Source organism: Morone saxatilis, unplaced genomic scaffold, assembly GCF_004916995.1.
Source record: "Morone saxatilis isolate NCDOM2014 unplaced genomic scaffold, NCSU_SB_2.0 Contig5, whole genome shotgun sequence".
NCBI classification, from domain to species: Eukaryota; Metazoa; Chordata; class Actinopteri; family Moronidae; genus Morone; species Morone saxatilis.
Window position 1 is genome coordinate 17005260 of NW_023340095.1, and position 465 is coordinate 17005724.

A 465-nucleotide genomic window follows, 5' to 3' on the forward strand; every position below is an offset into this window, starting at 1 on the left:
TAGTATATAATAGTTTATATAATATTTAGCCCCACAAATTACATCCAATAAAATCACCATTAAGTTGAACCAAACAGTTTCAAGAGTGCAGATCTCTGCCGGGTGTGTGCTGACCACCATGTACGCTGTCCCTGTTCAGATCCCAAACTGAAGTCGTTGATCACTTGTGGATTAAGAGAAGTGAGGCAGCAGCAGTCGATGGCGGTATGAAACAGGTTTTTCAGACATTTTGTGTCACTGCAACCGCAAGAAGTCCTTGCAGGGCTGGTAAAATATGCACAGCGTTGGTAAATTGGCTGTACTCACCAGCCAATGGCAACCTGTTCAGTGGCTGGTTAAAATCTAACCATTCACGAGCCATTTGACTGTATTTCGCATCCTGGGTCCATAAATGTGCACAAAATATATGAGGCTGCTGGGTCTAGTAGTATGTGAGATTAGCAGGAGATACACACACACACACAC